The following is an 11,561-nucleotide window of genomic DNA, read 5'->3' on the forward strand; positions in this document are numbered from 1 at the left end:
AGTTTGGGTTTGGTTTTCTCTTCCTACAGTGTAAGTGCACAAGTTAGAGGTTACCTTTTCAAAGTCATAGTTAGAAAAGTGAGTTTAAATTCCTATGTGTTCCCTCTTACTGAAACGGTATGTGAGCACTAGGGGGCTCTCCTTGTTAGAAAATGTGCAGCTTAGATGTGCAGCACTGATCATAACAATCTTGCATTAATGGAGTAAAGAACTTGAAAGTAGACGTGTAGGCCTATAATGTGCATGATAATTGATTAGATGACTGGATTTTTTTAATGCACAATTTTAATCTGAAAAGTACCAAAAGAGTGGAAAAAACAGCCAACTTTTTGCCCAGGACTTACAATAAATGAAAAACATGTTTAATCATGTTTATCTTTACCTCTAAATACTTCCATAACTAAAAATCAACACTGAGCTAATCATAAGGAAGTATGTGATTAAAAAAATAAAGTTTCTGTGGGTGACATCCCTTCCTGGGGCGTGGCACACCATATTCAACAAGCTCGCAGTGAACCAGCGATGGAAAGGCATAGCATTTTGAGATGATGTTAAGGTCTTAAAAAGTAAAAAAAATATATATATATGGATAGCTTTTCATTTATATATATATTGTATGGAATATAATGATGAATCAAAATAAGACAAAATGTAATTTATTTATTTTTTGGCAATTTTGACACTGCCCCAGTTTACCAATACTCAATTGGCAAAGTGGGACAGCCATTCAAGTGATTTTAATTGGGAAATGTAGTTCCTTTTTAACATATCCTCATAAAATTAGCCAGCTAGCTAGGTGTTTAACCAAGTATTTACTGAAATTTTTATTTACTTTAATGCTAATTGCTTACTGCTAACATGCAAAAGTAGCATACAGATATAAAAATGAATAGCTATAATTAACTTAGTCAATTTACCAACTTCAGGGTGACATAATAATGCTTACTATGATGGTTTTTCAGAATCCAATGGTAGAAATGAGAAGGGCAAGGAGGCAGAAAAGAAAAGTGATAAATAAATAAAAAGAAAAGAAAATGCCAGGATGCCATGGTTGTTTCGATAAGTGACTTAGGCTATCAAACACAGCAACATTAATTTTGACTCAAGCTTTTCCGCTGGTTTGTCCTATCAAACTTAACGTTGAATTTGTTGTTCATTTGGACCCTGGCTTGGTCTACATGTTTTCTCACTTTTCTACATTTCTTTCTTTGACACCAGATGTTTATGTTCACCATAGGCGGGTGTATGACTGTTTGCTGCCTATGTTTGCTATTCAATTTAGCATGTGTAATTAATGATCTATGAGATTTTTAAGATTAAGATTTACTTTTATTGATCCCCGCAAGGGGAAATTCTGTTTTTACACTCTGTTAATCATACAACACACACATAGGCTGAGATATACACAAACAGGATTCTATGGACATGCACTAATGGAGAGATGTCAGAGTGACAGATCTGCCCACAGTGGGCGCTCCTGAGCTGGTGGTGGGGAGGGGGGTTTGGTGCCTTGCTCAAGGGCACTTCGGCAGTGCTCAGGAAGTGATCTGGCACCTCTCCAGCTACCAGACCAACTTCCATTTTTGGTCCACACCGGGACCAGCGACCCTCCCCAACCCAAGTCCCTACAGACTGAGCTACTGCCGCCCTTTTATGAAGGTTCCTTAATTACATTTTTAAATTAAATTATTTCAAAAGTGATAATTGTTGTTATTCATATTGTTATTGTGTTTTTAATTGAAAAAACAGAATGTGTCCCAGTTTACCAATAATAGGTGCCCCACTTTGCCAGTTGTCTGAGGGAAATTCTTGTATAGGGTCAATATTTGTTTGAGAAAGAGCCATCTGTCCACTGTTTAATATTTATCTATGTTTTCATCTCTATAGTATAGTAGAGCTCTTAAGCTGTTTAGAATATTATAATATAGGATAGGATAATACTTTATTGTTCCCCAGAGGGGAAATTTGGGCGCTGCAGCAGCACAGACAAGAAAGCTCAAAATACACATTAAACAGAATAGATAATATGAGGGGATTTGGCAAATAAATCATAATTAAAATCGACACAGAAGGCAAAATTTCAGAACGTGTATTCACCGTAATTAATTATATTCCAGTACTGCTTAATGTACCTTTAATTATGCTAGCTGCTACTGTGATACTTTTTCTTACCGTCCGTGCTTTACCTGAGGTGATTTTTGCTTCTCGTATAGCGTGCACTTTCCTAAGTTTACTGTTATCATGTGAGAGATTCTGGAACATTTCTGGACAGTGACTCCTGCATAGAAAAGTGAATGTTGTTGACTGGATTGAATCACATGTCGTTCCCCTCAGGGCTGATAAATTGGCTAATTAGCCTGGGTTCAGGTCCCCAATCTCTCCTGCTGTTTAAACAACAGGGGAATCACTGCAGGGACAGAGGCACTACTGTTTCCCCTCTTTCAACACTGACGAGCCCTATTAATGGAAACAAACTAACTTAGTTAACAGTTTGAATGCAGTCAGTGAACTGTCTAATGCACTGTTTTAGTATATTTGCCAGCAACACAACCAGCTCTGAATGCAGCAGCCACAAAACAGTGACATTGAAATATGAAATTATAACAGCTAGTTAATTATCCAAATGATTATATAGTTTATGGTGGACTTAAATGAGTTGAACTTGTCAATTTCTAACTAAATCAAAGTTGAGATTAGTTTTTATGTTGAGCACTCTATACAGATATTCGGATCCCTGCAACTTAAGCCTCCTGTTAGACTTATGTTAGGGCTTCTGTAGCCTGTGAATGGATTTGTTTATCACCCCTGAGCCTCCTCCTCTTGCCTATAGACGCCTCGTGCTGTCACAGGACCGCTCTGACACTCTGACATGATGCAGCAGAAGCAGCAGCTGGCTCTGTGAATGGATAAAGTAGTCATGGCCTTGCTGCGTCAGGGTGGCACCATTTCTCTGAGGAATTTCCAGCTTTCAGATTGAAGATGGAACTTCACTCATGTGACCCTGTGGCAGCCAACAAAGTGTTTTAACAGCTTTCTCCTACATACCGTAGTCAGCCTGACCTTAGTCAGACTTTGTGACATACTGTGACCTGGAAAGGCCAAATGTCAGCTTAGGGCATTTTGCTCTGTAGTCTGCTGTTGGCCTGAATTTCTTGTACATGATTTCAAAGCACCCATAGTTAAATATTAACTTATTTCTCACATTTAAAACCTTCATTTTATTTGTTTTCTCATAGTGAAACTGAGAGAGTCTTTTTTTGCCGTTATGTACCTAAAGTAATTTTTTTTCACTGGGATCAGAGGACATTGTAGCTCTGCAGCATGTTATTTTGATGTTTGAATGATTTCTAAGAACTCTTTAGTTTACAGGTATTTGTAAATCTTATCATCCTACCGCTAATAAAACTGAATTATGCCTGCCTGGTTAAACTCAAACACACATGGTGGTCAAGTTATAAATAAGGCTGCCTCCTTCAAAGTTTACATTTACAAGAAGCTCACTCACTTTTTGGCTGTGCTCTCATAATCTTATCTATGTACTTGACTGTGGCAAGGAAACGCCTGAAACTTTGTTTATTTCAACCTTTACATACTGCACCATACTTCCCTTCTCAGAAGGATTTCCTTCTCAAGCATCCTGATGTATAAATATTGAGATACGACGCCCAGGTGACATGTTATTGTCTTCAAACAGCTCTCTAAATGGTTGCCTAAGATGGCCTGACTTGGGAGAGCTCAGCCCCTTTAGGAAAAAAAATCTGAGAGTAAACATTAGCATGTGGATAGCTTGTATCTACAATATATTTTACACATGCAAGCTTCATGGCGATGTGTTTTCTGTTTTCAGATAAGACTAATATGATCAGGGCAGAAGTTTGTGAAAGCAATGTGAAAAACGAACCCCTCTTCGATCTCTAAACAACAGAGTGATTGCAGTAGTTTTTAATATTTGCATTAATCTCATTGTTGTTTGTTTGACGTGCGTTCTTGTATTTGCTCATCTATTCCACGCATAACAATCAAATATACAAATATACAAAAACAAAGGCCCAGTACAACATTAATTTTCCTCCAGAGACTTTCTACTTCTCATCAAGAGGTTCATTACAATTGGAGGAAACTGGTGCGATACATAGGAAATGTTTTTGTTTATGGTGAAAACCAGAGGGTTTGGCAGAACGCCGGCTTCTCAGTGAAAAGGACTTTAAGGCCATTTTTAACTTTTACAGCCTTTTAGGATGTGAAGCAACAGTAGAAAACAATGCACTGGAGAGGATGTGTAGAACTCTCTAACTATGGTGTACAGGATGTAATACCGGTGTGGCATGAAAAGTTCCCCCCCCTTCAGTGCCCTGCATGTAATCAAGGTCAGGTCAGGGTGAAGTAGATTTCTGAGACTTTTCCTAGAAGTGATCATTGCACAACCCATTGTTGATAGAAAGGATAAACAACTGGCAGATGTCCCTTGAAGAGAAAACGTTTGACACAAGAATAATGTGATTAAGGGCGGAATCAATTGAAATCTAAGCCATCACCTATCACATTTTCTATTCTGTTATTTTTTGTGTGTTATTTTTGAAACTCTGCCCATTGATTGTGTTATCATCTCCCAATTTTCAGTAGGGCTGCTGTATGTGCTGATAAGACTTTAAAATCAGGTTCATGTAATATTTGTACTGGGCCAGAAATTACAATAATGTAGGTTTATTTTGAGATAATTTTCTGTGTGAAAATATTCATTTGTCTTTAAAAACCATTCATTCACAATTTCCCAGAACCTAAGATGACGTCTTTTTCTCACATCGGAGAAGCTTAAAATGTTTAATTATTGCTTCATACATGCCTAACATAACAAGGCAATAATCAGTCTTCAATATGATATTTTCCACCAGCAAATACCTGAATAACCTTTTATGATTTTTAAATAGTTTTTTTTTTTTTAATCAGATTAGTATTTCATACATAAAAAATGTATTAATCCAACAAGTACAATTGCAATTAAACAAAGACGTGTAAAAAGGACAACTCGGATAAGCTACCAAAAGATTTCAGAAGGGTGCCCAGACATAGAACAATAACTTCATCACTGATTAATATTCAACCAAACCCTAAAATTGGCTTACATTTGTATCTGCTAAAATGTATAATTAAAGAAATTATGTAGTTGGAAGCTTTGTACCATCTCTAGGAACTACTAATGATTTTACTTGTTATTTACTCTCTTTGTTTATTGTAATCAGGCCTCACAAAGCCAGAGTACATCTGAGTGAAGCTACACTCTGTGCTTGCTTTGTTATTCTATGCACAGTGCATATATTATTGCATAACTCTCCTCAAGCTGGGCTGAAGCAGGGCTAAGTCAGGTCACTATATGAAAAAAAAAATCATGAACACTTATACATGTTTTCAGAATAGGTTTTTATGGGGATCAACTCTTTTATATTTCTGTTAGAGTGAAGTGGTGTGACAACGGATTCCTTATTTTAACACTTTTTTGCTCCACACAGGAACAATGAGATGCTGTCTCCTGTTACAAAACACATTCTTTGAATGGTGGGAAATAAACCACACCTAGCTGGACAAAAGAGTTCTATGGTCAGTTTAGCACTTAACCGCTGTTGAGTAAACAAACTAGAAGGTCATACCATGAGAAAGCATATACAAAACAAATGAAAAATAATAAAGAAACACCTTGGGTGTTAGTTCATGCAAAGTAGATTCAACAAAGCAAAAAATAATATTGGAAAGATGTTACACCAGGTTGGTGTGCAGCTGATTTACTTCATAAACCACTTTATAGCCTATACAGCACATTTTGATCATAGCTGTGGTTATGAAACTGGGGGTTGGAGACAAAAGATTCATATGCCACGTTTTTAGGTAGTTAATTGGCCCCCACATAATGGTTGTGTCCATGCTTTACACCAATGATTGTTTTTTTTAAATTGTGGGATTACTTCACCTCTGTGAGCCTCAAACTTAAAAATAGAATAAAAAATACAACTAGCCCAAATAGTATTGTTCTGTTCAGAAACTATTGGCTCAAGTGTTCATCCAAATTCAGCAGTAATATCTAACACATTTAAAAGAAAAAGTGCAAAAGAAAAAGCAAATGAATACCTATTTCCATCCACCAAAAATCTTTTGAATGTCAGGACACGAGTACATCACAATAAAAAAATGTTGGCACTTGTATTCCAGTCAGGTGCCATTAATCCAGAGAGAAAAGAGCCTAAACAAGTGGACATTTTGTGATTGCAACAGTAAAACCTCATAAAAAAGAAAACATGATGGAATCAGAAGTGTACTCAGAGAGCATGGACCTGCTGAGGTCAAAAGTCTGTTAAGTGAGTCACATCCAATTCAATTCTTTGTTTGTGAGTTGGATAATATTTCAGCTTGAAACCTGCAAGGTAGACATACTAAGCAATAGAAACTGGAAGTACTTGGATAGATGACATTGGATCCATTCTTAGAATCTGCATTTGTTCTTGCTGCACATTTTGGATTTCTCATATTACCAACAAAATTTTTCTGTCTGCTAGAACACAGTAAGTTCTTTCGGCCACGGTGATCCTCTCCAAGGAGAGCAGGGAATGAATTAATCCAGAAATAAATTCAATGCAGTCAGTGTACGCTTTCCATTGCGCTTAATGGCTCAGTTTGCATTAATCACCTCCAGTAAAAAGGTCTGCCACTCCCCATAAGTCTCCACTCCCGCAAACACGCCTGTATATCAGTCTGTGCCCTTACAAAGACTGTCTCAGCCCAGAATGCACCGTGACTTAATGTTCAGTACCAGGCTCCACCACGGTGCAGCCCTGTTGGCAGGATAACACTTACGATGCCAGACAGTGTTTACAGAAAGGGTTAAGGTTGCTTCGGCTGGGTTGATATAAGGAGGGAGCTACTTACAGGGAGGACAGCTGAAGGAATGTGACTGCTGAACAATGTGGTTGGTTTTCATGTGTCATCTCACAGAAAGTAGATTTTTTAGTAGTAAGTAAAGAAACTGCATCTCCCAGATGTGATGTTTAAAATAAGCAGCCTTATTATGTGTATAATAAGCACACAATTTAGAGATGGACTGTCTAAATACAGTTGACTTCATTTTCCAAACCATAACATATAGAGATTTTTTTACCATGTAAGGTAGAATTCACTATCCGTTGAATTGTGCAATACATTTACATTTATCTTTTATAAGAAACATCATAACTGTATCTGCTTACTGGTTTTTTAAGTCCAGTGCTGAGAAACATTGCAGTAAAGCCTATATATCAAAACACTGAAAAAGATAGTTCAACCTTTTATGAGGTTTTGCTGTCAAACTTAAAAGGTTGTACTTTCAAAAATGATGTTGTTTTGTGTTTGTTTAGCAAATCAGCAGGTGTAGGCCAGCTAACACACTTAACAAAAGTATAGTAACATTTTACTGGCTAATCATTGGCATACAGCTTTGCCATTGTGAAGATGCTAGCATGCTAACATTAAAGTTGAGATTAAAGCACTGTTGTGCCTACAGTAATTACGGACCTACACAACCGCTAGCTTGGCACCATGGCAGGGTTTGGCTCTTTTGCTGTCAAACTAGCTTCTTAAATTGAAGTTTAGCTCTATAACTGCTATGCCCATAGTGAATAGCCTACTGCTTAAAAAGCTAATATCTTCAAAGTTATCTTCTTTGCATGGCTAGGTCTAAACTAAACTTACTAGAACGTTCTTTTACAGTTTTCCATGGCATTGGTTATTTTATGTATCTCTTTTTTTTATAGCAACTTGGCAGAGGTTCCAAACAAACTAAGGAGAAACTACTAAAGGTTAAAACAATAAAGACCACTGAGAGAATCCTACACAAAAGTCACTTGCACAACATGGAACATCCTCCGCAACTCCCTAATAATTAAATAGCCATACCAGCTATACTGACCCCCTTTTCTGTAGTGTTCACTCTACTCAGTTTTTCATGGTTAAGTTCTTCTGTTGGTTTCACTATGTAGTGTTTGCGGGTTTGTGTCACGTTGAACATAATGTTTCTGAGGCTTCAGCTAAGAATCCTACATTTAAAGGGTAGTAGCCTACTATTTGCTTTTGAAAACATATACAGTACCTACTTCCAAAAGCAATTGAGTTTAGCCTGAAAAAGTAAGGTCCAGCCATGAGAGCCATTGGGTTTTCTTGCTAGTCTTTTTTATTGCACCTTTATATCCTTGTTGCACTGTTCTGGCAAATAATAACCTTGGATAGTTTTGTGAGTCACGACATCTGCCACATTATTTGTACAGTAAAACAAATTAGATTTTGAGCAATGAATCAATGTTTGCATACTGCGTCTCTACACAGTACCCAGTAAATCCACCCATCAAATAGCAAACTAGATACACTGTTAAATTGTTATGTTGTATGTCTGCATGAAGTCGAACACTTTAAACTAGATAACAACTTTCTGTTGGTATAGAACCAAAGCTTGAGTGATAGTCTCTCAGTTTCACTCTCACTATAATTATTGGGTGTGTGAGGACGGTGACCTAAACACAATGTGAGTTAAAGCCCGCATGAGTAAGCAAATAGTCAATTTTGCATGGTTATTATCACAGTTGACTCCAAAGAGCTGACTGGGCCGAATGTATGAAACATTCAGAGAATACTTTGTTTTCTAAACTCATGAATGGACATCTGTGTCAGAATAAAAGTGCTCACTGTTGAGCCACTTTTGCGCTTGAGCTTTGTCTTCAAAGTGCAAGCCAAAAGCTATTGATGCCATTTTTAAGTGTGGGTCCAAACATGTTTGAACACAATGCATGATTTGTGGGAACAGTGGACACCGAATAACTTGCCCAAAAAATATTTAGCCTCTGGATAAAAGTCTCCTTGTTGTTACATGTAAATGCTTGCCTTATTCTCATCATTCACCCGTTGTATGTTTCTTTACATAAATATATCCACATTTGAGTAGGCCTTCAAAGCTGGGTGTCTATAGCGTCCAACAAGTTCAACAACAAAAAAGAAAAAAGAAATCAGTGTCGCTTTGCTGACCAAACATAAAAAGAAACCATTACAAAGGTTGAACTGTTTTACCCCTCTTCACCCCCTCCCCACCCATCCTTTCTTTTGGCAGAAACAATGTTGCTGCATTACTTGACTGTTATCCTTCCCCCCTGATGATTGTCTTTAGCATTTTTTACTCCTCTTGTTTGAACAGATGCTGCCCCCCTCCTGCAGACCCCATCCTCTGAGGTTACCATATAAGGCTGAGCACAATGAGGTAAAATTAAATTACATTAATGTTAAGAGTCCAGCCCAGTCGGTTCCTTCCAGCTACAGACATCAAACGATATGATGTATATCACTTCCTGAGGACAAAAATGTCTTTTGTTCTGCTTTATTTATGAATGAGTTATGAAAGAGGCGACTGCATGACCGTGCTCACCTCTCAGCCCATCCATTACTGCCCATAAAGCATTTTGTTGCAACCAAACACCAAGTCTGTCAATGAGCTGGCTGATTCTGTGAATGACTGGTTAGGTCTTAGAGAGGAGGCATATTTAACCTGGTATATGACCTGGCATTTTCATCACTACAGTTTTGGGTAAAAGCAGCTGCTGTTGTCTGTAAATAAAGACCTTGGTGGCTCACAGGTCCCTGTTTCAGCTTCACACCAGTTAGAATGTTTGAATGCCACACAGTCCAGGGGGCATGAAGTATCCCAGAAAAATATCACCTCTTACTTTTGTGGTATTAAAATGTGATCTTATTTCAAACAAAAGCTGGTGAGCCATTCATGTGGTTGAAGAAGTGAATGATTAAGTGGTGTAAAACATCCTCTAAGGTTTTAAAATGGCTGCGACAGCTAAGAGCTAATTGGTGCAACACAAGATTTTAGTGCTTACATATTCAACTTTTCCTCTTCAAAGACATCTGCAATGCATACTTTACGATTACCACTATGAGTAAAGTATTATGCTGAAATCAGAGTGACAAATGAACACAAGAAAAATCTGCTGTGGTTAAAAATCGATGTTCCCTTGGACAAAAATGTCCGATAGCAGCCAAAGCAGATCCATGTGTGCTGTGCTGAAACAAATGAAATGATTTGAGCGTTGCTGGAAAGTTGTTTTCAAAGTTTGCAATGTTTTCCTTTTGTGTGACGCACTGAGAATTTACACCATCCCTTCATTGTTGCAATATTGGTTAATATGTGTTTGCAGAAAAGGAAGTGTTTTCATCATAGCAAAACTAACTTACCATACGGCCAGGCTAATAAACTTTCTGCATTTACATTTGTACTTGCCATGATGTCTGCGTATTGGATTGATTATTGAAAATTAGGCCTCTAGGCTACAACAAGTACAAGGCCCAACCCTCCTTGATAGTGTTCATACTTGTTCTTGAATCTCTTTCAGTGAGATTTTTGCCAAAGATGCAGTTCTATTTTCTATTAAAAGGTATAACATTGCTTTGCTGATGCTAATGTTTTTATAGCCTTTGAAAACTTTACTTTTATATATCATTTATTGCTTCTTGCATAAAAAAGCAAGAAGCAAAATAAAATTTAGCTATGAATACCCTAAATTCAAATGTTTTACAAGACTGCGTGGGTGCGGTTTGATCGGCTGTCTGCAAAAGAAGCAAATATCCACAACTCATCACCTTTTAATTCAAATGTTGCTATGCAAATTAGGCTAAGGTTTACGTACCAAGAGACCTACTTAATAAACTTCTTTGAGAGAGAAAAGCTAAAGAGAAAGAAAAAAAAATGATCTGCCTTTTAAATAAAACAATTAAAAATGTTAGAACTTTGAGAGAACCTTTCATTTTGGGCCTTTATAGATGTTACTTCATTGTGCTGTTTAGCTGCAGGGCCTAATATGAATGAAGATATCTATCAAATTGAATTTGGTTAGAGATTTCACACGTGTAAAATAGACACTTTCTGCTGTCCTGGCTTCTAAGAGAGCTTATTCATTTATTGACAGTCACATCTGTACACATTGCAACAAAATCCTGTTTCTAAAAATGCACGAGTTCAGCATGAATGTGTCAGTGCCATCAACTTACTTCTGTTTGGCTGACAACATATTTTATTGCTAAATGTGTTTTAGATACATCCCATCTCGAGGTTTAACCTGGATATGTGGCCTGTAATGATGACATTCAAGCTGTCATGTGGCTCTTAGGTGTCGTTTTTCTTCCATGATATTATTTATGTGGCAATATTTAGTGGTCGTGATGACCATAATGCAAACTATGAATCATCTACTTTTCCTTCTGTAGTTCAACGACTAAATCATCTAACTATGGTTTTGAGTTGTTTCCTCATCGACCACAGAACATCATCATCATCTCGCTCTCTCTCTCTCTCTCTCTCTCTGGCAGAGCCGAGCACATCATGTCGTTATGTTCCCCCTTTATAGTAGCCCCGCCCCGAAATCAGTCGATCAAATTCAACATCGCACTCGCCATACTCTGACCAATCAGCGCGCAGAGGGGGTGTTCTCGAGACGGTGGTCCGGGTGGGCAGCAGCCAATGAGAGCCCGGGCTGATCGGACAAAGGGCTCGC

This window comes from Labrus bergylta, chromosome 2, assembly GCF_963930695.1.
Source record: "Labrus bergylta chromosome 2, fLabBer1.1, whole genome shotgun sequence".
NCBI lineage: Eukaryota > Metazoa > Chordata > Actinopteri > Labriformes > Labridae > Labrus > Labrus bergylta.